Genomic DNA, 27,029 nt, shown 5'->3' with positions numbered 1-27,029 from the left:
TAAGTGGAGGCACTTTTGCTACTCTGTGATTTTAGTTCAGATATACTGTGCAGGAGATAGTTTTTTAAACTTTCATGAGGAAAAAAAAAGTAAAATAAATGCAATGATTTTTGCTTGGAGGCAACATCATTTCTTCAAATTTTAGCCTTTCATCTTTTCCCAAACCTTCTTTTTCCATTTCTGGGTTGTAGGGGTCTGACCCCTTCCAGCAGCATCTGGTGCAAGCAAGTAACCAGCCCTGGAGAAGATGCCAGCCCATTGCAGAGTGCACACACTCTTTAAAATATTCTTTTTTAAAACTGTTTATTAACCCATTTATATTATCATAAAGTTATGCTTTCTTAATTGTAAAGTTCCGCCTACATAATTTACACCGATTAGAGAAAATTAAATAAATGGCTACATGGATGGCATCAGAAAAATCCTCTTGGGAAACTGGAAGGATTGTTAAACAGTAAAAGAAATGCAATATATCATGTCAGGGGCTCCTCAAGAAAAGCCCAAATCATGCATCCATGATTATTGATGCTGGTCGGAAAAATAAATACACTCCTGTGTCTGGAAGTTATCAGAATATTAATGAACGATAGCCTACCTTATTTTCACATGTGCATATGCTATATTCAGCTTGTTATTTTTAAACATTCAGAAATACATTTTCAGATGCTTATAAAGAGAAAAGATGAAAACTGTCTTAGAAGTCTTGCAAGTTTTACTTTAAAGTGAAGATGTAGAAGGTGATGAAGACTAATGAAGTTGTCTTTAATTTAGTTATAGTTTATTAATGTCAAAGATGCTCATCCATTAATCAGTTTAAAACACAACTGTGTAGTGAAAAGAATCACCAAGCCTCCTTTGGTAATAAGATCACATGCATTTTAAAAGGCTGCCATTATCTCCATGGGTTTCCAAGCCGAAGTTAAAACTCTAAAAATGATTTTCATTCCAAATTCATTAATATGCAAAATTATTCAAATTAGATTGTAATTAAGCATCTACTCAGTAGAAAACCTTTTCATGATAATTTATGATAAACTTGGTAGCTGCTTTGATTGAGATTGATTTTTGGTGCTGACTAGCTGTCATGAATACAAAAATGCACCTGAAAAAATATTTTTATACACCTAACTTATTATTGCACAGATAATTATATAGTAATCATCTTTTGAGAATATTTAAAAAGAAAAGCTCCTAGGCGAAACACTGTTTCTGAATTAAACTGACATAATATATTATTTGATTTCTATATACAGAAGGTGTGTGGTGTCTATATAATATATATATATATATATATATGTGTGTGTGTGTGTGTGTGTCTATATATTATATGTAGACACATACTGTACACACTGTGCCATTGTGTGTGTGCGTGTAGAAGGAGAGAGTGCCAGACAGAGAGATAAAGAAAGAGAAAGAGGTGGAAAAATAGGCTTTACATAAAAATTATAAAGACCAATTAATTGCATACAGACACTTACTAATATAGAGTGCTTTATGTGTAAATGTATCTGTAAGTAGTTCTACCTGCTCTGATTACAATAAAACTAGGCCAAAGTATATTAATTCATTTTAACATTCTTCCTCTCTGGATATTACAGTAAATGTGCAATAATGCATTTTGACTAGATTGATAAATAAAAGGTCCTTAATCAATATTTAATAGTTTGGTGCCTACATTCTCCTCCTTTCAAGCAAATTGTAGCAAATTGTTACATTATAGCTTATTATTAAATTGGACTAACAATTTAAATGCTCCCTCAGTTGTAACTCCCATTAAGTGTTCTGCAAGCACATCATAGCAGCTCACTACAAGATGCCTTGGGAACAATTAATTTATGTCTTCTGTACAAAACAGTTCATAAACGGACAAAACGTATGCATTTATTGAGTTTATGGAATATAGAATCAAACACATTGGGGGGAAAGCGGGATTTTGTATTCATCTATTGCTGAAATAGGGTCTTAATAACTCACTAGAGACTGTATCACTAGAGAATTATCAGTGGCTGCTAACGCACAGGATAAATACAGTATGTGCTCTAATGGTCCCTAATGTGGTGTTTATGATCTAATAGGTCTGAAATAAAGATATATTATTGTGTGGCATTTCAAAGGGCAAATTTAATAAGAAAGAATGACATGGACTTAATTTCCTGGGGCTTAGATATTCTATGTTCTGTATACATGGGTACTAGGTGGAAGCTAATATCTGCTTTATTAGAGCAGGTTGATTCATATTTAACAATCTATTCATAAAGTTCCTCTGATTCACTCTCTTTTAAGCAGTTCTGCAGCACAATCCAACATACAGGACAGGATTGTCAGACTGAACAGTTCTATATTTGAAATGAACCTTCTTCTTTTCTTATTCCCCACTTGTTATATTTAGAGGAGTTAAACCATTTATATTAAAAAAGTTGCAGGACACAGAGAGTTACTCAATTGACACTTGTAATACAGTACATGCACCCCATATACTGTATACTCTGTAATGTAAGCAGATTCACAGCAATATGTATTGTTAATGTTCTTGCCAGTGTTTTTCATAAATATTATACATTTAGATGATTGACTTGACTGCCCTGTCCCTTGCATGAATGTGCAATTGTTCTCACTTTGATATACTATAGTTAGAAGCCTTCGGTTTTAAAGTGAGGCTAATCCCAAATTACATTGTACTTTTACATTGTCACACACGTGTGTGTGGGAGGGAGCTTAAGGGCTCAAAAGAAGATAATTCCATGCCAGGCCAAGGGGTGGCAGAGTGCAATAATTAATTCTCTTTTATCCCTGCAGACCAAACATGGGAAATTCTGCCAGAACCCGATGACACTATTTCTGGTTCCAGGCTTGATGATGTCACTTTCTGGCTCAATGATGTCACTTCCGGTTCCTGGGCTGATGACATCACTTCCAGTTCTGGGCCAGTGGCATCACTTGCACTTCTGGGCCCGATTACATCACTTCCCCTGACTGACCTTAAAAACCTACCATCTTCCTTCTGTTAGACAGTTCTGTTTTGGACTTGAATCTGTAAACAACCTGGCATCTAATTACCTATTTTTGAGCTTTATTTCAAGTATATGGTGGCTGCCCCAAACGTTTTTCTTGTGTCAAGGTGTATTCTTCCACATTGGCGTAGTTGTCAGGATTCGGACACATGGGTCATAAGGTGGTTTTTAGACCTGCAACCTTTCAAGTTTTCGTCATTTACCACCAGGGTGCCCTTCAGGCCAATGCCCTTTCTTGGGTTCACAACTTCTTGGTCAGGAACGCACACACGTATTACGTATTACACACATGTGTATGAAAAGCAGCTAAAGGGCTCAAAAGAAGATAATTCCATATCAGGCCAGGGGATAGCAGAGTGCAATAATCCTTTCTTTTTTAATACTTGCAGACCAAACAGTTCCATGTTCCAGGCTCATTGATGTCACTTCTGGGCTTGATGACGTCACTTCCGGTTCTGGACCTGATGACACCACTTCCCCTGACCAACCTTAAAAACCCGCCATCTTCCTTCAGTTCTGTTTTGCACTTCAAACTATAAACAACTTGGCATCTAATTACCAATTTTTGCAACCTTATTTCAAATATATGGGTGGCTGCCCCAATCCTTTTTCTTGTGTCAAGGTGTATTCTTCCACAACATTTACAATTGTAATGTATAAAAACAATACCACTTGGCAATTTTCGTTATCATCTGATACTGTATACTTTTTTAAACCTTCATTTCTTCCAAAAAACATACTAAATATTCTCTTAAAGCATTCAGCTGGATTGGTTGTGGACATTACAATTGTAAAATTCATGTGCTTATTGGGAAAATTAGCATCTTCAATTTCAGATGAGAAATACATTCCAGAAAAATTAGCACCACTAAGGGCTCTGCAACATAATTTATTCCAAGATTATTTAACAGATCATGCATGAATTTATGGTGGATGGTTAAATATAATTAATTTCAGGTGTGGAACCATGATAGTTACTGGACTGAAAGATAATGCAAATCCATTCACTGTTTAAACTTGTTTTTTTTTGTTCTTTATTTCGCTTTATACAATTTCTTGTATTAGGAATTTGTTAGTTTTTGCATACCCCTTGGGGTCAGAGCACAGGGTCAGCCATTGTACAGCGCCCCTGGAGCAATTACAGGTTAAGGGCCTTGCTCAAGGGCCCAGCAGAGTAGGATCTCTTTTGGCAGTGACGGGGATTTGAACCAGCAACCTTCCAGATACCAGCGCAGATTCTTAGCCTCAGAGCCACCACTCCGTACCTGCTAATTTATGATCTGACTGTCATGACTTTAAAAAGTAAAGTACTTCAACAATATTTATGCAGACAAAATTTGTCAAAAACACATGACAGCACAGGTTCCTGACCACAGCTCAAGGACTTGTACTGCACATTTACTCATCTAAAGAAGCCATTGCCTCTCTGCACTCCAACTGTTTTTTTGAGCAAATTAGTTTACATGTAATGTGTTACTTACTGTAAATTTTGTGGCTATCACTATTAAGTGTCATAGAGGACAATTGCATAAAATATTCAAACATTCTCAGTCTCCTATACATGCTGTGGTCTTGTATGCATGATGACTTACGGTGCCTGAGAGTGGCAATGTGTCATTTTCTTCTTCTATACTCACTGAACAAATTAATAGGAACACCTGTACACCTACTTTTCCATGCAAATATCTAATCAGGTAATCATGTAGCAGAAGTGCAATGCATAAAACCATGCAGATACTGGTCAGAGGCTTCAGTTAATGTTCACATCAAACACCAGAATTTTGAAAAAAAAAATGAGATCTCTGATTTGAGTGTTTCTGTAACTGCTGATCTGCTGGAATTTTCATGCACCACAGTCTTTCGAGTTCACTGAGAATGATGTGAAAAACAAAAAACACCCAGTGAATGTCAGTCCTGCATGATGAGAGAGGACAGAAGAGAATGGCTTGACAGAAAGGCTGCAGTAACTCATATAACCCATCTAAACAACTGTGGTGAGCAGAAAAGCATCTCAGAATGTACAATATGTGGAGCCTTCTACAGGAGAAGACCATGCTGGGTTCCACTCCTGTCAGCTGAGAACTGAAAGCTGAATGGACACACACTCACCAAAACTGGACAATTGAAAACGAGAAAAACATAGCCTGATCTGATGAATTGTGATTTCTGCTGAGACACACAAATGAATATGCACCATGTCACAAAGCAAAATAAGTCTCAGTTTAAACATGACAATGAATTCAGTGTTCTTCAGTGGCATTCCCAGTCACCAGATCTAAACCCAATACTATACCTTTGGGATGTGGAAGAACAGGATATTCACAGCATGAATGTGCGGCAGACACTTCTGGGCTACTTTAAGAGCAAAAGGAGGCCGTAAACAGTATTAGTATACTCTTCCTAATAATTTACTCAAGAAGTATATACAGTATATTGTATCACATATAATTGCATATACATATACTATATGCTATGTATGGTTTTTGAGTGCGTTTTTTGTTGGTATTGTTTTATTGTCAATTGCTCTGCATTATTCTAAAATTTTGCATTCACTCACATTCTGATTTCAGTCTACACATTTAAAAGTCATTTTACTTTGTTATTTAACAGTCTGTTAAGTTTAGAGTTAACAGTAGGAGTTAAGTAAATGTAGTGTGGTAAACAGTAATTGTTCTGAAAAAAATGAGTGTTTCCAAGGGCACACTTGAGATCAGCCTGCGTATGGTCTGAGTGGGCAACTATATGTGGACAGTAAGGACTTGGCACCCCATAAACCCCTTTACACAGTTTTCGATTGGCCTATGAGATGACCCACTATGCCATTACTCCTTACTAAATAACCCTATACACATTCCTTAACATGTTTTGAGAACTAAACTAGAGAAACCCCTCAACCATTTGATTCTTGGAAATCTACTTTTTATAATTTGATACTGTCAGATCTCTGAAAATTATAGGATCTTTCAGCCATAATATGGAGAAATGGATTTCATTCACCAAATAAGTGGGCAACAGGATGTCTGAGGGCCTGTGATGTAATGTGGGGAATTCATTTTATCTTTTAACCTTTCATCTTTCTCTCTTCTTTTCTTTCTTGTTGGCTTGGCAGTGGGTTGCATCTCTTGACAAGGGTGACACAAAGGGACTGATATTTGCATAGTGATAACCAAGGTTATTACCTTTAATCAAAACTAAAAGAAAAAGGACTACAAAAAGCATTTTGTTAAATGAAATAAAATCAACCTATAAAGAAATTGTTGTTAGCCCACTGGGCAGAGCGGTGGCTCTGAGGTAGGGATCTGCACTGGTAATTGGAAAGTTGCTGGTTCAAATCCTGTAAACGCCCAAAGTGACTCTACTCTATTGGGCCCCTGAGCAATGCCCTTAACCTGCAATTGCTTTGTCCTGGGTATGACGTTAATGTACATCCAGGAAAGATCTGGGGGTTGGTGGCAGAATTAGCACTCCAGCCACCAAAAAAAAAAAACTCACATTGTTCCATTCTATCTAAACTTGTGTGGTACTGAGGTGTCACCCATTGCATGGCTGCACTTGGGTCCTAATCTGGGGATCCTGAGTTGGTTTGTCATGTGGTGGGTACGGCAATGCACTGTATCAGCGCGTGCTCTTAACCTCTCTCTCTCCACTGTTGACCAATATTCCCTCAACACATATTTTCAAAGGAAAGATGTCACAATGGCTGTTCTCTTGATAACCAATTATTAAAACCTTGGTATGGAAAGCCCATAGGCAAATCTCTTGAAAATTGACATTAAAGTGACCAAATTAGTTTGTGTTATGCCCACCCACTGAAAATGGCATTTGTGCACATTTTAGTGTTATTTAGTTTGAAATAATGATAGGCTGTGAAATACGGTGAAGCAAAATTTAAAAACCAAGTATTTCAACAAATAGTCCTAATTTGAATAATCGGGAGTGGTCTCCCCTAGACTTTCTTGAATACTCAGATATGGGGATGGATATTTGAGGAGTAAACCGCAAGACAATGATTATATTTTTATATTATGTACATTAAAGAACCATCAACAACAAATCAAATCAAGTTAATAATATATTGAACAATTATCATAAAAGTAAAGTTGAATAAATCGGACTCTACAGCTGCATGAATAAAAGGTAAAGTACCACTTCCGGTTAACAGAAATAGCCTAAAAGTTTGATAGAAAGTACCTAATACTTGTATGCAAAATTTGGTTGACCTAAGTGAAAGCGTACTCAAGTTATCATGTTTACATACACACACACACACACACACATAGACATAATTCTAAAAATGGCATTTTCGGACTCAGGGATGTCTAAAACGTCGAGATTCATAAAAATCTCGAAATAGAATTTTTGGTGAATTCCAATACTTTCCCTATACTTCGTATACGTGAAAGTCAGGGAGGTCTAAAACGTCGAGATTCATCAAAATCTTGACATCGAAACTTTGGACGATTACAATACTTTCCCTATACTTCATATACAAGAAAGTAAAAAGAAAGCTCTAATGTCTGACTCTGATCTGAGTTCAAGCTGTTGAGAGAAAAGCATCAGAGAGAGTGATTTAAGACAAATTAGGTCCACCATCAAGCTGAAAATATTTTTAATGATATTCTAAATGAATATTCTAAAAGAAATCACACTGTTTTATTTGCAAAGACGTGTAAGTACTTTGTATAAATTCTGCAAACACCAATACACACTGACACACAAAGTGCATTAATTAAGGTGAACTATGGTGCTTACTCTATCATGATATGGAGATCAGTTGAGCCCCTATCTGCCTCCACCAGATTCTTTATTAGGTAAGCCTAAATATGTTCTCATTCTTGCTCTTTGCTGCTAGGTTTTTGAAAGTGGCCAAATGATTTTTTTCTTATTTCTTCTATTATTTTTGTCTTTTTGAGAACTAACTTTTTGTGCCTGGTTTGATTTTTGCCTTACTCCTGACAACTGCCTGGTTTGGTTCTCATGGATTAGCCAAATTTAATCAAGAATGAATGGATCATTGGAAAATGGTATTTGTATAAAAAAATATAATTCTAATAATAATAATTCTTTGCATTTATATAGCGCTTTTCTCATTACTCAAAGCGCTCAGCAATTGCAGGTTAAGGGCCTTGCTGAAGGACCCAACAGAGCAGAGTCCCTTTTGGCATTTATGGGATTCGAACCGGTAACCTTCCGATTGCCAGTGCATATCCCTAGCCTCAGAGCCACCACTTCACCCATAAAAAAATATGAAATACGTTTTTTGCTGTTATTCATTTCTGTAAATCTACAATGTGATGAGGCAGGCTGCTCTGCCCTTAGATTCTGATGTGAATACTGAATTGTGATTTTATAGCAATTTTAAATCATGTTTAAAAACATAATGCAATACCCCACTAAAAAGGTGTGATGTTAAATTGTCAGTGCAACTTCTTTAAAGTTTGGTCATGAGCAACATTTAGTATATCTGTGCAACTTAATGAAAGAATTAATGGTTTATATGTGAATAATTTAAAAAGCATAACACTTTAGTAATAAGTGTGTGTGTTGTGATACATAAAAATTTCAGATTATTACATATGAATAGATAATTGAAGTGCATAATAGTAAGTATGCTCACAGGACAACCTGCCTTAGAGCAAACATTGCTGTTAAGTGTTTATCCTTTTCCCTAAATGGTTTGTAACCTTATGAGCATGACAGTTGACAGCTGCCGAGGAAGAACATGTTGCTAAAAATTGGCACACAACAAGCAATTGGTCATAAATAGGAATAACCTGTTTTGGAAGAATGACATTGACAGTAACAAGAGAAAGTGTGTAATTGATGACTTTGCAGTCTGATTTCTACTGGTTTCTAACTTAATTATTATGAAAAGAACTGACTAATTTAAAAACACACTTAAACTGCTTGTATGAGCAAAGTCTGCAAAAAGATTGAGGGCTATAAGGTACTGAAAAAGCAGAAACCTACCAAAGAGGGTAAGTGACAGTTTATATTGGTCAACAGGTGTTATCCTGGCTGCTGTTTACTCACTTTAGTTAGCTCAAGCTAGTAAGTAGATGGCTATTTATCGAAAGTCTACAAAGTCGTGTGAATTACCTGCCTTTGTGAGGTACTGTGAAGTGTTTGATCCGAAGTTTTAAATGCCAAGTACTGCCAAGGTAAACAGCCTGCTGCTTGAACAGATGGACACTGCCACAATGCGAGTAAGACACACTCTGTAAAACATTCAGACGATAACTCTCTGTACAGATGGCCAGAGCAAAAAGAGCCTCCTCACTGAGCCTCACTTTTATGGGCATATCTGCTTGTTGATACAATACCTTTGATATGCAGGCATAGCGTGGATTTCTTAATCTTCATCAAACTGCATGTTTTTAAGAAAAAATTAAAACTAAACAAAAACAAATAAAGGTAAGTCATGAAAAGTAAAAACAACACAGAAATTTTAACAAATTTATTAAACTAAACTTAAATTAAATGACAAGTGAAAACAGCATTCATATAAAAACTAATTTAAAAAGATGGAAGTATAACAAACTTTAATAATCCATTTTTGTTTACACAGATCAATGATTTGTCTAGTGTGGCTGTTTTTTTTTAAAATAATTACTGTACTGGTTGTGCCTTTTTAATGATATCTATTCGTAATACTGTACTGTATATATTCACAATTTTTATATGTCCTGTGTTTGGGCTTTTGTTTTGCATAAAAGGTCTACTTCTTTTTGTTTTACAGTTTATTATTACTGTGAGATCTAAATGTAAACAAGAATGCTAATGAATTGAATCCATGTTACATTGGTTAAAGTAAAAACACTAGAATTACAATATATGATCCGTCTTCAAGTAAAGTTTAGGTCTGATTTCAGAATCTTCCCTTTGCTAGTAACCTCAGCTAGCTGTCTTACAAATCTAAAAATAAGATAAAAATAAAAACTCCAGGTTACAATAAAACTGAATTTTTAAAGATTAATATAGCAATATCAATAGATTCATTTTATCTTCTTCTTTAGGTTACTCCTGTTAGGGGTTGCCACAGCGGATCATCTTCTTCCATATCTTTCTGTCCTCTGTATCTTTTTCTGTTACACCCATCACCTGCATGTCCTCTCACCACATCCATAAACCTTTGCTTAGGCCTTCCTGTTTTCCTCTTACCTGGCAGCTCTTTCCTTAACATCCTTTTCCCAATATACTCAGCATCTCTCCTCTGCACACGTCCAAACCAATGCAATTTCGCCTCTATGACTTTGTCTCCCAACCGTCCAACTTGAGCTGACCCTCTAATGTACTCATTTCTAATCCTATCCATCCTCGTCACACCCAGTGCAAATCTTAGCATATTTAACTCTGCTACCTCCAGCACCTTCATTCCTCTCCTCTCTAGAGGGTCTCCTCAACCTGCTCCCTACTATCGCTACAGATCACAACATCATCAGCAAACATCATAGTCCACGGGGACTCCTGTCTAATCTCGTCTGTCAACCTGTCCATCACCATTGCAAATAAGAAAGGGCTCAGAGCCGATCCCTAATGTAATCCCACCTCCACTCCTACTGCAGTTCTCATCACCGTCATACTTCCCTCGTACATATCCTGTACAACTTTTATATACTTCTCTGTCACTAGATTAATTTTATAATGAATATAATTAGGGCCATGAAACCTATATTTGGAATGAGGATGACCTCATCTTGCTGGAATGGATATAAATTTGGCCACAGGCCGGCAGCAACAGTGTAGAGAAAAAGATGATACAAAAAGGAATTTTGAAGTTAGAAAATTACAGAGCTTGCAGGGAAAAACAGGTCAGCTGTTCCCTTGAATAGAAAAGTAACTGGCACACATAAAGGACCAACTGATGCTATGTATATTTTCTGTGTTCTGCTCTGTGTTACTCCCAATGCTTTCTTTACTTTTTTAATGGCAAAACAGATTGTCTTCAGTTGCTTTGTTGCCTAAGAATCAGTGTCTGTATACAGGATGGGTCAATGTCATGTTCACTTACATAAGGCTAAATTGTGAGTACTTGTACACCATGTTTTCATTAATTTGTTAAATTTATTAAAGCATAAGATCATAAGGCTAATTGAAGCTTTTGTTTGGCAAGAAATAATTAATAATGAATCCCGGTGATGTTAGAAACCATTTAGTTATTTAAATCCATCCATCCATCCATCCATCCATCCTCTTCTGCTTATCCGAGATCGGGTTGTGGGGGCAGCAGCTTGAGCAGAGATGCCCAGACTTCCCTCTCCCCGGCCACTTCTTCTAGCTCTTCCGGGAGAATCCCAAGGCATTCCCAGGCCAGCCGAGAGTCATAGTTCCTCCAGCGTGTCCTGGGTCTTCCCCGGGGCCTCCTCCCGGTTAGACGTGCCCGGAACACCTCACCAGGGAGGCGTCCTGGAGGCATCCTGATCAGATGCCGAGCCACCTCATCTGACTCCTCTCGATGCGGAGGAGCAGCAACTCTACTCTGAGCCCCTCCTGGATGACTGAGCTTCTCACCCTATCTTTAAGGGAAAGCCCAGACACCCTGCGGAGGAAACTCATTTCAACCGCTTGTATTCGCGATCTCGTTCTTTCGGTCACTACCCATAGCTCATGACCATAGGTGAGGGTAGGAACGTAGATCGACTGGTAAATTGAGAGCTTTGCCTTGCGGCTCAGCTCCTTTTTCACCACGACAGACCAATGCAGAGCCTGCATCATTGCGGATGCCGCACCGATCCGCCTGTCGATCTCACGCTCCATTTTTCCCTCACTGGTGAACAAGATCCCGAGATACTTGAACTCCTCCACTTGGGGCAGGATCTCGCTCCCAACCCTGAGAGGGCATTCCACCCTTTTTCGGCTGAGGACCATGGTCTCGGATTTGGAGGTGCTGATTCCCATCCCAGCCGCTTCACACTCAGCTGCGAACCGATCTAGAGAGAGCTGAAGATCACGGCCTGATGAAGCAAACAGGACAACATCATCTGCAAAAAGCAGTGACCCAATCCAGAGTCCACCAAACCAGACCCCCTTAACGCCCTGGCTGCGCCTAGAAATTCTGTCCATCAAAGTTATGAACAGAATCGGTGACAAAGGGCAGCCCTGGCGGAGTCCAACTCTCACTGGAAATGGGTTCTACTTACTGCCAGCAATGCAGACCAAGCTCTGACACCGGTTGTATAGGGACCGAACAGCCCTTATCAGGGGGTCCAGTACCCCATACTCTCAGAGTACCCCCCACAGGATTCCCCAAGGGAAACGGTCGAACGCATTTTCCAAGTCCACAAAACACATGTAGACTGGTTGGGCAAACTCCCATGCACCCTCCAGGACCCTGCTAAGGGTGTAGAGCTGGTCCACTGTTCCACGACCAGGACGAAAACCACACTGTTCCTCCTGAATCCGAGGTTCGACTATCCGACAGACCCTCCTCTCAAGGACCCCCGAATAGACTTTTCCAGGGAGGATGAGGAGTGTGATCCCTCTGTAGTTGGAACACACCCTCCGGTCCCCCTTCTTCAACAGGGGGACCACCACCCCAGTCTGCCAATCCAGAGGCACTGTCCCTGATGTCCATGCGATGTTGCAGAAGTGTGTCAACGAGGACAGTCCTACAACATCCGGAGCATTGAGGAACTCCGGGCGTATCTCATCCACCCCCGGGGCTCTGCCACCATGGAGTTTTTTGACCACCTCGGTGACCTCAGTTCCAGAGATGGGGGAGCCCACCTCCGAGTCCCCAGGCTCTGCTTCCTCATTGGAAGGCATGTTAGTTGGATTGAGAAGGTCTTCGAAGTACTCCCCCCACCGACCCACAACGTCCCGAGTCGAGGTCAGCAGCACACCATCCCCACCATATACAGTGTTGACACTGCACTGCTTCCCCCTCCTGAGACGCCGGATGGTGGACCAGAATCTCCTCGAAGCTGTCCGAAAGTCGTTCTCCCTGGCCTCCCCAAACTCCTCCCATGCCCAATTTTTTGCCTCAGAAACCATCAAAGCCGCATTCCCCTTGGCCTGCCGGTACCTATCAGTTGCCTCCAGAGTCCCACAGGACAAAAAGGTCCTGTAGGACTCCTTCTTCAGCTTGATGGCATCCCTCACCACCGGTGTCCACCAACGGGTTCGGGGATTATACCGCCACGACAGCCACCGACCACTTTATGGCCACAGCTCCAGTCCATGGCCCATTTGGACTCAATGTCCCCCACCTCCCTCGGGATGTGGTCGAAGTTCTGCCGGAGGTGGGGGTTGAAGCTACTTCTGACAGGGGACTCTGCCAGACGTTCCCAGCAGACCCTCACAACACGTTTGGGACTACCAGGCCTGACCAGCATCCTCCCCCACCATCGAAGCCCACTCACCACCAGGTTGTGATCAGTTGACAGCTCCGCCCCTCTGTTCACCCCAGTGTCCAAGACATGTGGCAGCCGGTCCAACGACACGACCACAAAGTCGATCATCGTACTGAGGCCTAGGGTGTCCTGGTGCCAAGTGCACATATGAACACCCCTATGCTTGAACATAGTGTTCATTATGGACAATCCGTGACAAGCACAGAAGTCCAATAACAAAACACCGCTCGGGTTCAGCTCGGGGGGGCCATTCCTCCCATTCACGCCCTTCCAGGTCTCACTGTCATTGCCCACGTGAGTATTGAACTCTCCCAGCAGAACAAGGGAGTCCTCAGAAGGTATGCCCTCTAGCATCTCCTCCAGGGACCTCAAAAAGGGTGGGTACTCCGAAATTCTGTTCAGCGCATACGCACAAACAGTTAGGACCCATCCTCCACCCGAAGGTGGAGGGAGGCTACCTTCTCGTCCACCGGGGTAAACACCAATGAACAGGCTCCAAGTCGGGGTGCAATAAGTATGCCCACACCCGCTCGGCGCCTCTCACCGTGGGCAACTCCAGGGTGGTAGAGAGTCCAGCCCCTCTCAAGGAGATTGGTTCCAGAGTCCAAGCTGTGCGTCGAGGTGAGCCCAACTATATCTAGCCGGAACCTCTCAACCTCACGCACTAGCTCAGGCTCCTTCCCCTTCAGAGAGGTGACATTCAACGTCCCAACAGCCAGTTTCTGTAGCCGAGGATCAGATCGCCAAGGTCCCCGCCTTCGGCCACCACCCAACTCACACTGCACCCGACCTCCTTTGCCCCTCCCATAGGTGGTGAGTCCATGGAAAGGAGGACCCACGTTATCTCTTTGGGCTGTGCCCGGCCGAGCCCCATGGGTGCAGGCCCGGCCACCAGGCGCTCGCCATCGAGCCCCGGTGACCCACATCTGGGCAAAGGAAAACGTCGTCCAAAGGTTTGATTCATCATTGGAGGTTTGTTGAACCGCTCTTTGTCTCATCCCTCACCTAGGACCAGTTTGCCTTGGTGGCCCTACCAGGGGCATAAAGCCCCAGACAACAGAGCTCCTAGGATCATTGGGACATGCAAACCCCTCCACCACGATAAGGTGGCAGTTCAAGGAGGGGTAATTAAATTTAAAATAATAAATGGTCAAATAGTGAATAAATAGTTATAGTGAAAGTTTAAATTGCTGGCACTCCATGTGATAAGCATTAGTTTCAAATTTACAAAATAATCTAAAAGTTATTTTCTTCTTGTCGAGATACACTTAGAGATCAGTATAAGCCTGCCATGGCCCAGAATGATACAAATATTGAAATATTCCAGTTCCAGAACCATTTTTTTGTTTGATTCTGGAAACCTGCATTTAATGATTTAAAACTGAAACAGTAAATGAGTTTTAATGGAAAATGGAAAAAATATAGTAAAAAGAGAAAAAAAGAGTACTTAGAATTGACATTGTACTATAAAAGATATATTTCACCCCATAAATTATATTTTTTATATGTTACTTATCCCATGAACTTTGTAGTGATGGTGAAGAACATTGTTTTTAATCTCATGTTTTCATGGAGAATGGAGATAACAACATTTTTAATAGAATAGGAGTCCATAGTGACCAACTCTGGACAACAGCAAACAATATAAAAAACATTCATGAAAAAATCTCATGTTATGTTGAGGTGCCCTCATTCATTGTAACAAGAGTCCTGTCTTCAGTCTAAATGGGCTTCCTGTTTGTTGACTACCGTATATACTCGAATATAAGCCGAGTTTTTCAGCACCCAAAATGTGCTGAAAAACATCACCCTCGGCTTATATTCGAGTCAGGTCCCGCTGCCCCCACCAACCCGAAAGAAAGCTGGAGTGTACAGTACCTGGTTTGGTCTGCGGGCGGTAGAAGAACTGCTGCAGGCTCTGTGTGGTGCTGTGCAGCCTCTGTGAGACTCATTCCTGGCTGTGTGCTGCTGGGTCTGTCCGGGTTCCGTGCGGTGGAATAAATGCTGCGGGCTCTGTGTGGTGCTGTGCGGCCTCTGGAGGCTCATGCCGGGCTATGTGCTGCTGAGTCTGTTCGGGTTCCGTGTGGGCAACAGATGGCCACTAACTGTGCCTGTCGGACCCCTCGTGCACCTGCGGCTAGTGCGCTCCGTTGTAACTCCATCGTTGCTCCGCCCTAGGCGTGACAGAGTGACGTCACGCGCCCCCCCGGGACTCGTCTTCTAGTAATACCCTAATAAGTATGGTAGGTTAGTGTTAAATATTAAACCGAACTGGCTCTGCAGGGTGAAATAAAAAGATTTTTTTGTGGAAGATGTTTTGTGGAACTAGTGGAATCTCGGTTCACGAACATCTCTGAACACGTACAAATCGCGTTACGACCAAAAAAGTTCGCCAAATTTTTGCATCTGTTCACGACCACACACTCAGTATACGAACAAGCCAGTTTCCCTTTCAGTTTGTGCAAGCCGATGATTTCCGCACCTGTTCAGTCTCTCCCTGTGCATTCCCTGTGCAGCAAGCGAGAGAGAGACACAGACACAGACACACACACACACGCGGGAGAGAGAGAGACACAGACATGCGCACGAGAAAGAGACACAGACACGCACGCGAGAGAGAGAGACACAGACACGCACGTGAGAGAGAGAGACACACGCACGCAAGAGAGAGAGACACACACACATGCGAGAGAGAGACACAGACACGCTCGCGTGAGAGAGAGAGAGCTGGCCGCATAGGGCCGAGAAGGCAGTTAAAGAATGCAGGCTTGTTTTTAAAGAGACTGATTCGAGCATTGTTTTAACCTCGTTGTATTTAATGAAGACTTTTTTATATTGGATTTTAACCTTCACTTCACTTCTGTTTACAGAGATCGGTTCGTAGCGTGCATTGTTGCAATGTTACTTTTCTTGGTTGTTTATTAAATTACGGAGTTTTCAAATGTTCATTTTTTTCACCTGTGCTTAAAACTCATTAAAAAAAGTGTTTTTAGCGAGCGGTTCGTAGCGCTATAGTGCAAACTCTTGAAATGTTAGTTTTCTCTGTTGTTCAAGGTTTTCTCAGTGTTATTCAATGTTTTTACATTTAGTTTACTATTACGCTGTGCATTCTATAGTATAATTAACTATATTTGTGCTTAAAAATCTTTAAAAAAATATATTTACATACAGTTCGTACGGTCTGGAACGAATGAATTGTATTTACGTACAGTCCTATGGGGGAAATTACTTCGGGTCATGACCAAATCGGGTTACGACCAGAGTTTTGGAACGAATTATGATCGTGACCCAAGGTTCCACTGTACTCAAGAGAAAGGAGCTGTGCTATTATAACAAATGTCCAGTCTCTTCCTAGCCTAATGAAACCCGACGTAGAATTAATAGCAAAGTGGGTTCGAGATGCATGGGAAGACATTCCAGAGGACATGGTGCAATACGCCTTCAAGAAATGTGGCATTAGTAATGCTATGGATGGCAGTGAAGACAGCGCTTTGTATGAGAATGACAGCAGTGATGGTGATGACTGCAAACTCAGTGATGATGACAATGTCTATGCTGATAACCTCACACCAGCTGAAGTTGAAGCTCTATTTGGACATACAGATGATGAGGAGGAATCCAGTTTTGAAGGATTTTAACTCTTTGTATTTTAGCTTGGTTGCTGATTGAGCTAAGGGGGTTGTACTCCTAAGGTATCGTTGTTGATACCATATTGTTTTTGTTGACCCTCTTCTCCACTTATAGAGCTAGTTTACTTTTTTTCTTTGAAATAAATTCTCAAAAACATTTAACCTACTGATGCCTCAATTAATGTACAGTAATTTTATTGGTATTTATTTTGATTATTGAAACTTACCAGTAGCTGCCGCATTTCCCACCCTAGGCTTATACTCAAGTCAATACTTTTTTCCAGTTTTTGTAGGTAAAATTAGGTACCTCGGCTTATATTCGGGTCGGCTTATACTCGAGTATATAGGGTATATTCATTTTGCAGAGATATTAATTTAACAATATTTTAGAAAACAAAAAACACATGTATTTTACATGCTGTGAGCATACAACTGAATAACCTAACATGTGGATTATGCAACATGAGTAACATGAGATTTTCACATGGACATTTTTGATATTGTTACTCACCATAGGTTCCCATCCTATCAGAAAAGTTGTTATCTCCGTTCTCCATGAAAACATGAAATTAGAACATTTTCTTGGTCATCACTACAAACAACAGTAGACAAGAAACAATATAATTTTTGGGTTAAGTATTCCTTTAACAATAACCATAGTATTATTTCTTACAAAAAATATTACTTAAGTAAAAATTATTTTGCAGTATACAGGGTGTCTCAGGGGTAATAAGGTAGTGATTTAAAATTTTTTGGGGCTCAATTATTTTTTTTTAACACTGCACAACAATTTTTTTGAAAAGTCTTGCATCCTGAAAAGTGTTTGCTGATTGTTACAGGTATCTACTGGCTATGCACAAATGTAGTTTTGGTTTTACTGCATCATGTAGGAACTCTGAGAAATACACATTTATATTTTTACTAACAATAACGTATTTTGTCATGTTTATGTTTTGCATAAGCTATTAAATTCAACAGAATTAAAACTGTTTTGCTCCTGATTTTCTTTTGTATTCAATGTCTGGTGCATCACGTTGCAATGTCCAACAGTAGTCAGCAAGCATTGACAGATTCCAGTTGCCCTGGTATCGTTTCTCCACTGTAGCAATGTCCTGGTGCAACCTTTTACCGTGTTCGTCACTGACAGCACCGAGATTTGCGGGGAAGAAGTCCATGTTGCACTTCATTGTCTTGTACAGTATGCTTTCAGAAGTTTGTCTACCAGCTGAATGTAGTTTGGGGCTCTGCAATTGCTCAGAAAACTGTCAAGAACGTCTTTGAAGGCTTTCCAGACAATTTTTTCCAGCCCAACTAACAGATCTTCAAACCACTTGTCACTCATAACATGTCTGATCTGGGGCCAACAAAAATGCCCTCTTTGATCTTGGTGTCAGTTATTCTTGGGAACATCTGTCTTAAATAACAAAAACCTTTGCCTTCCTTGTTCAGTGCTTTCACTAAATTCTTCATGAGTTCCAGTTTTATGTGAAGAGGAGGCAAAAATATCTTTGCCAGGTCGACAAGCGATTCATGTGCTAGATTTTTCTGTCCTATAAGTAACTTTTTATGGAGTGGCCAGTTCTGTTGAGAATAGTTAGACTCTTTGGCACAGCTGTCCCATTCACAGATGAAACAACAGTACTTTGTATAGCCAAGCTGTAGTCCTAGTAACAGAGCAATGACTTTAAGATCTCCACAGATATTCCAGTTGTACCTGCTATACTGGACGTGCTTCAGCAACAGTTCCATATTCTCATACGTTTCTTTCATGTGTGCTGCATAGCCAACAAGTACTGAAGGATAAACATTGCCATTGTGTAACAGAACAGCTTTCAGGCTTAACATTGACAAATCAATGAAGTATGCCACTCTTCCGGGTTGTGATCACAATCCAAGGCCGAGAACAATCCTTCAATATCACAACAGAAACACAGACTGTTGACTTGTGCAAAAAATTTGGTTATATCATGATATCAGCCTCGAAACACAGACATTTTCATACCTGGTGGCAGCAAACACCATTGCTGCAGTCTCAAACGAAGCAGCTCGGCTTTTGCTTTTGACAGACCCAAATCTCTGACCAAATCGTTCAATTTGGACTGTGTTATCAGATGTGGATTGCCTGATGAGCACGATTCAAAATCCGGTTCAATGTCACTGTCAGTACCCTGCATTGCAGTTTCTTCATCTGATTCGTCTAAGGTCCAGTCCTCTGGTGGTTACGGAATTGGAAGACTGTCGTCATGTGGCACATGTTTCATTACTGAAGGCAGATTAGGATATTGAATTGACTTCTTGTTTTTGGCAGAGAAACCAGACACATTAGTCAAACAGAAGTAACAGTCCATCACATGGTCTTTCTGTTCTCGCCATATCATTGGAACAGCAAACAGCATCGTCTTTCGAGTGCCTCTGAGCCAGGCTCTGACTGACAGCACATGGCGCACAGCAAATGTGAGGTGCCCATTCCTTGTGTTGATCACTAATTTTGCAGCCGAAATGCAAATGATAAACTTTCTACTTTCTTCACAAGAGCAATCATCTAACATCTCTGAGGCACAAGTGTATATTCGCCACAGATATAGCAGAATGTATCACGGCTGTTACGACATTGACGAGACACATCGCCTGACACCAAATTGTCTATAGCATCAAGCTTACTTACTGTTATATTGCTACAGATACTATACTTTACTATGCTGATACTATACATACACACTGACTATCTATAGTAACCAAATGAGCAGGATCAGTGTGTATGCAAGCCAATTTATAGCATGCTGAGACAGTGTCAAGCTCGTTCAGACCTGCCCAGGCATGCCCAGGATGTCAATTTCCACGTAACAGTTTCCAACCTGGCCTGATTCCATGCCTGGACATGCCCCGGCTGCACAAACCGTTGTTGATAAGTCACTTACGGGAGCGAAAATGTTTGGATACTAATATAAGAAAAAATCAAAAAGACAAAACTGAAGATTTCTCTGAAATGAGTGATGGGTAAATTTTGATGTGATATTCGTGTGATATTCGTAATCAGCACCCAAAAATCAATAAGAAACACCCAACAGTGTTCAAGAAGCAAACACTTTGTTGTGCAGTGTTATTCAAATATGAAGTTGTGTCAGAAAAATTTTACTCTGTGGAAAGAGGAGCTGAAAATGAATTAAAGTGAATGGACATCACTTTGTACAGCTGTTGATTTGTTGTTGTTTTTTGTGTGCATATTTTTCAAATAAAAATGGTAGGACTGAAAAGAATTAAAAAATAAGATAAAAATTAAACTATACTGACTGTTGATTATAGTACAAACTGCCCTGGTATATCCCTGAGATAAGCAGATTAAATATTTACACATTACCAATTCTCTTTCTCGTTTTGGATTTCCTCCTTGAATCCTGCAGAGTCAATAGCAGGTGCCATATGGAAACTGTGCTGGAAATGGCATAACAAGTTCTGTCAGTCCAGTATCCAATCACTTGAGCCTTTGGTACTTTAACACATGCGTGGATGTTCTCTTAATTTTTGTTGAATAAACTATGACAAAGTAAAATCTGATGGGTTATATTTGTCAACTGAGTTTATATTTATCTAAATTTAGGATTTAGTGAGGACTTTTTGATCATGAGCTGGTCCTGTAAAATCATAGAATTAAAAAGGGTGTACTTACTATTTAATATTACACAAGACAGTGGAAAGTGCTGAACAGATTTTGAGCAAAATGGGCATATTTGAAAATTATGGGCGATATACGTAGTTCAGACTTTGAGGAAAACAACTATGCAGATCTAAAGATAGTCAAATCCATCTGGGTATTCTCAAAGCGGAATTTTAGAAACAGAATATTGGAATATAGTTATTTGTTAGAAATTGACCGATACAAAGGGGGATATTCAAAGAAATACACTACCATTCAAAAGTTTGGAATCACCCAGAAATGTTCATCCTTTTGACAGAAAATGATACCTTCTTTATAGATTTTTTAAATGGTAGTGTATATCTTTATTGTTAACAGGAACATCTGTTTTAAATTTATAAACCTTGATCAATATGAATTTTAAAGATCACCTCAGGCAGCAGCTGGCTACGAAAGCCCATTGTGCCTCATCACAGCCAGCAGTTAACCTGCAAACTAGAGAAAGAAGAAGAACAGAACTTGAAACATGTCTGTCTCTTTCATATCCAGGGAAGCAAACTAAAACCTTATGAAGTGGAGATAAACATTATTGAGTGTGAAGTTTAGATGAAGGTCAACATGGGAGTATGGTTGATGTTATGAGGAAACTGATAAAAGCATTGGTGGAAGCAAAACTTTAGGAGAGCAAAATAAATCTGAAAACATATACCAGTGCTGCAGTTTGTAATTTATCTGAACTTCAATCAACAATTGTTTACATAATCAGGACAAAATGCTAGCGTTTGTTAGTAGGAAGGGCATGGAGCCTGAGAAGAACTGGAGGTCAGTATTCAGTACAAGCACATTATGGTTGCAGACTAGAAAAGGACAGAAGAGAGCTGTCAGCATTCGTGGAAGCCATGTATTGTCAGACATTGACAATTTTTATTATTTTTGTGGCGATTTGTCATCCAAGGACAAAATACAAATGATTTTTGTTTGTTTGTTTCTTCCCCACTGTATTTTGTTATTATTTGTGTCACTATGGTCATAAAAAACCCCTAAAAGCAGGAGCTAAATATAACAAGCCTGCTGGTAATGAGTCTAATATTTATTCTAATATGGCACTTGAAATAACTCCATAGTTGCACAGTTGGAACTGCATTAACCTTAAAACACTTATCTAAGTGTAAATGTGACATCAAAGAGAAACGACATCCAGCCATTCTACTAGCCCTGAAGTATGAAGGCACCCTTAAAAAGATATTAAAGTTTGAAGATAAAGGAAGGATACATCACAATTTAACAACTTATTATAACTTTGAAAATGTCACATTAAGACAGCAATTTTTTAATGATGAGGATGTAAGGTCAGCTATGTTTGTTTTTTAATTTTCCAGAAGAAGAAAAGGATAAGATTGCAGTAAAAGATTGAGAGAGAAGCCTAGCCAAACTGTCCAATGGATGATCATGCACCATGCCTGAGCACCTGAGGAACCAAACATAGTAACAGAACTAGAAAGAACACCCGTAGATTGGACTGGACTCCCAAAAAAATTGTTGTCATCTGGCATGAATGGTTGGCACCATTGGATTTGGATTGAGGTAACGAGGCATTCACCTCTGGTGGCACTTTGGTAAGGGTGGTATTTTCATGTAACTTTTTTTTTAACATTACAAAATACTACATTGTAATATAAAAAAGTTAAGTACGAACCTTAAGAATTACAGTACATACACATTCAGTGCCTTAACTATATCCTACGTTTTAAAATTGTGAGAAATATTTTTAACTTGAAAGGCAGCGTGGTATATGACAGGCAGTGTGGTGTATTGATTAAGGCTTTGATCATTAAAACCCTGAGGTTGTGGATTCAAATCCCACCACTGACACTTTGTGACCATGACCAAGTCACTTGACCTGCCTGTGCTTCAATTGTAATACCAAAAGAAATGTAATTGTATCATAAGTGTTATAAGTCACCTTCTATAAAGCCATCAGCCAAGTAAGTAAATGAAAGATTCAAATTTTGCATAATGCAGCTCAGAATGTCACAGTGCCAGTGCCCAAAAATCAAAACAGTACTTGCATATTTTAAAGCCACATGTCAATATATATAGTATTATTTATGTAATTTTTAAATATTGCCATATGCATTATGGGACAGTGATTATGGACCGATGTTAAAGAAAAATCATGATGGTAAAAATGAGCTAACATACAGGTACACACACTGGCTGTGTTTAACTCTAAATGTTGCCTTAGCCTACTAACGCTACATTCAGACTGCAGTTATAATGTGGCAGTTCTGTTTTTTGTCTCATAGGCAATATTTTTGTTTGACAGGTTGAAATTAATTTTCCAAATGTTTCAAATCTGATTTGACCATTTACTGATATTTATCTTGAATCTGCAAATTTCATAAAAATTAATTAATGGGACAGAAGTGGCCTAATAAACGAATATGAATGCCAGGTACAAATGTTTATGGTGCAGGACTTCTATGAACTGGCCTGCTGAAGATGTCCAGTGCTCAAAGATGGAGTTGATACTGTGGAATCTGTCTGGAAGACTCTTGGAAAAATATACAAATATGACATTCTGTTGGAAAGCTTTTTTTATTTTTTTTACATTTCAGATTTCTTCAAAACAATCAAATGAATGAAAAAAATATAGATAGTAGCTTTGAATAGCACTATACATAAGATATGTAATTTACAGTGATGGTGACAACACAAATATAATTTTTATTATGCAACCCCATATACTATAACTATATACTTGATGTAATAAATTATATTTTGGCTCTTGAACTGAAATGACTAGGCTATTATAATAAAAAATTCAACTGAAGTATAATGATTAGCTTTAAAGATTTACCCATGATTCCCATTTGACAGTTCCTTGCTAATGTATGCAAAGAATGCAACATCTCCATCCAGTTAATGTGAGAGCCAGACTGTAGAGAATTTCTTTTAGCTTGCCAGAAGAGAATATGAAGAGTATAATCTTAATGTTATTGACGGTGGTGAACAACATAGGTTGGTATATGCTGAGTTTTATTATGAGTTTTAATGTATTTGCATTTGAGAAATTTAAAACCTACATATATATGTTTGGTTTCATTCTTTTCAGGATTTATCGAACTTATTGTGATTTTGTTAGATTTCAGATTCTTATTCCGTTTTTAAATTATAGACTAAAAAATATCAAGAACTCACGTCCCACGAGATGAGAATTTATGCCAAGAGATTTAACCACGCCCGGGGCCAGAAATAAAAGACAAAGAATAGATGACAAAGACAGCTGTTGTACAAGATGCAGATCACGCGGCACGGCAGCAGCAGCAAGCCAGCAGCTGATCAGGCAAAGAGAAGGTAAAAAAAAACCTATTTCTTTCCCATTTTAATATCCATGTTTGCTGTCCCTTTAAACCTCTAGCAAAAGACTTTCTGGACATTATTGACTCCTTTGGTCTTTCTCAACTAGTCAATGGACCAACACATGGACAGGCTCACACACTGGACCTGGTTCTTTCTCGCGGTCTCAGAATCAGTGACTTGGACATTCTGCCTCCCAGTTTTTCTGATCACTCGCCTGTTCTGTTTAATTTGGATTTGGTCTCTGCTGAGCATGGTAAATCCACCACTACCCGTCCCTTCCGTGTCATTTCCCCTTCTGCTCCTGAAGATTTTGCAGCTGCTTTTTCATCAATCTCCACATCATGTGAATCCACGGATGCTGATGTTTTATTGCAAACCTTCTATACTTCCTGCTGTTCTGTGATGGATGTTGTAGCCCCACTCAAACAGAGACAATCCAAAGTCAAGCATGACCCATGGCTAAATGAACAAACTCGCTCCATCAGGCAAAACTGTAGGCGGCTAGAATGTAAATGGAGGAAAGATGGTCTCACTGTTACCTTTGACTGCATGAGAGACATGTGGTCTCAATACCAGAGAGCAGTCAGAGGTGCAAGGAACCGTTTTTTTACTGACATCATCTCAAAAAATTCTGGCAATCAACGTGTCTTATACAAAACATTGAATGCTGTCCTCTCTCCAGCTGCAACTGTTTTCTCTTCTCCCTCCAATGCTCTTTGTAATCAGATCCTTACGTTTTTTTTGGATAAGGTCACGAACATTAGATCCCAGATCTCCATTTCTTCTTCTGGCTCTGTTGATTTAGCCGTTCCTGTACACGGCTCCCTCACTAGCTTTGAACCCATTTCGCTCCCCCATCTGGAAAAAATCGTCGCCTCAATGAAGCCTTCAGGCTCTCCGGACGATGTGGTGCCGTCCAGACTGCTGAAAGATGTCTTTCCTGTGATTCGATATGATGTCTTAAAGATCATAACTAGTAGTCTATCTTCGGCTACAGTTCCTTGTGCTTTCAAACACGCAGTTGTACATCCAATCGTGAAAAAACCTGATCTTGACCCTGCCGTCTTCTCCAATCTTCGTCCAATTTCCAAACTACCTTTCCTGTCAAAATTACTCGAAAAAGTAGTTTATGAGCAATTAATTCACCACCTACAGGACCATCAGGTAATGGACCTTTTTCAGTCAGGCTTTAGGCCCCAACACAGCACAGAAACCGCGCATTTACGTGTCCTAAATGATGTCCTTTTGGCATTGGACTCAGGACTCTACGTGATTATGGTTCTTCTCGATTTATCTGCTGCCTTCGACACAATCGACCACGACATCATGATCTCCCGACTCGAATCCTGGGTTGGTGTATCTGGCTTAGCCCTCGACTGGTTCAGGTCATATTTCTGCAACAGGACTCTTAGAGTCATGCTAGATGATTTTTCATCTGAATCAGTTCCACTCCCATGTGGTGTCCCCCAGGGTTCCATTTTGGGGCCACTACTTTTTTCAATTTACATCCTGCCTTTAGGTGCAATTTTTAGAAAACATGCAATCTCGTATCACCTATATGCTGATGACTGCCAAATTTATTTCTCCCTCAAGTCAACTGACTCCACTAAACCTCTTCTCAACTGCTTATCTGACATTAAGGACTGGCTGGCTGTAAACTTCCTTCACCTGAACGATTCAAAAACCGAGGTCATTGTTTTTAGTCCCGACCGCAAACAGACCCTACCCCTTGACCTCGACTTTCTTCCCATTCCAGTAACTTCGTCTGTTTCCAATCTTGGAATCAAAATGGATATGGTCCTGAAAATGGATGCTCAAGTCAACAGCACAGTAAAATCCTGCTTTTTCCATCTCAGGCGAATTGCCAAATTCAATCCAATTCTGCCTTACCACCTCCTGGAATCAGTAATCCATGCATTCATTACGTCCCGGCTCGACTATTCTAATTCCTGCCTATATGGTATTAGTAAAGCCACTCTTTCGAGACTCCAATTGGTTCAAAATGTGGCTGCAAGACTTTTAACTGGAAGCAGCAGAAGCCAACACATTACACCGATTTTAAAAACCCTACACTGGCTGCCGGTTAGCTTCAGAATTGATTTTAAGATACTCCTCTTAACCTATAAGGCACTAAATGGTCTAGCCCCTGCCTACTTGAGTGTCTTGCTCCATCATCACAATCCCCCTCGTGTTCTTAGATCCACAGATCAGCTGCTCCTAACCGTTCCCAAGGCACATTTTAAAGCTCGTGGTGAAAGGGCTTTTTCTGTCTGTGCACCCAAGCTCTGGAACTCCTTACCTTTAGTGGTTAGGCAAGCCACTTCAGTCACCACATTCAAATCACACCTAAAAACGCACTTCTTCACATTGGCTTTTAATTCTTAACCTGTCTTATTCCCACTTGCTTTTTGCTATTTCTCTGTTTTATTGGGTCCCCTGACCTGTTTTTTTTAGTGTCTCTGTTTTAATTCTCTCTTAATGTTTGTTTTTAATATTTTGCTTTTAGTCTTGCTTGTTTTAACTGTACAGCGCTTCGGTCAGTTGTAATGCTGTGTTTTTAAGCGCTTAACAAATAAAAATGGTATGGTATGGTATGGTATTGTATCACCATTTAAGAGGGGGTTTTGGAGGAGTGACTCCTTGGGGTGCGTTCAGCATAAGCATCAGAGACGTGAAGTGGCTGGCACATAGTGCAGGCCGCAGGGGTTGGAAATGCAAAGCAAGCAGGGGGTAACCCCCAGTACTCTATAATAATTATAAGTCCCTTAAGTTATATTGTTTGTTTTATATCCCTTTTTAATCATCATTCTTAGCATATTGTGTATATTTACTATCATTGTTTCTTGTAAATTATTTTTTTTATATACTACCCATGATGTTCAAACAGGAAAGGCTCTGAAACATTTGCCTTTTGGGAGAAGATCAAATAGGCAGCAGGGCTGAGGCAGCATGTGCTTGATGCTGTATACCAATAATTCTCTTTCCGATCAGCTGCTATAGAGCTATGATTCCACACTCAGATACAGTGGGATAAATAGTC

Source organism: Erpetoichthys calabaricus, chromosome 15 (assembly GCF_900747795.2).
Source record: "Erpetoichthys calabaricus chromosome 15, fErpCal1.3, whole genome shotgun sequence".
NCBI classification, from domain to species: Eukaryota; Metazoa; Chordata; class Cladistia; order Polypteriformes; family Polypteridae; genus Erpetoichthys; species Erpetoichthys calabaricus.
This window is presented reverse-complemented; position numbering follows the sequence as displayed.